The 320-nt window shown below is 72.2% G+C and overlaps 1 protein-coding gene across 1 annotated transcript in view; it reads right to left on the bottom strand.

Moving 5' to 3' along the window:
* The window catches only part of TRIM72 (tripartite motif containing 72, E3 ubiquitin protein ligase), a 10,840-nt gene that overhangs the window by 9,579 nt on the left and 941 nt on the right, over nt 1–320 (bottom strand). The gene's annotated exons all lie outside the window — the stretch shown is intronic.

Raw genomic sequence — 320 nt, 5'->3', positions numbered from 1 at the left:
TGGGCCGCAGGCACCGACCCTGCCCTCCGCTAGGGCCCCAGCGAGGCAGACTCCACTCTGCCACTGCGCCCTTCTCGCATCCCCGCGTGTGCTCCAGCGACCGCGCTCGTCTCGCCGAGGCCGGTCTCCGAGCACTTCTTCCAGGCTTTGGTCTCCGCCAGGCCCCGCCTTCAGCTCATCTTCCCTAGCCGCCCCGCCCCGCCCGCGTCCCTGGCACCTCCAGGGGCCCCGGGCCCTGAAGTTGAGGCCGGATCGGCCCGACCCTGACCCATCCAACCATCCCATTCGACCCCGATCCCCGCCGGAGGGGCCCGCACCTT

This window comes from Bison bison, unplaced genomic scaffold (genome assembly GCF_000754665.1).
Source record: "Bison bison bison isolate TAMUID 2011002044 unplaced genomic scaffold, Bison_UMD1.0 scf7180017864072, whole genome shotgun sequence".
NCBI lineage: Eukaryota > Metazoa > Chordata > Mammalia > Artiodactyla > Bovidae > Bison > Bison bison.
Note: the sequence above shows the minus strand (reverse complement) of the source record. Positions and strands in the feature narration are given on the sequence as shown.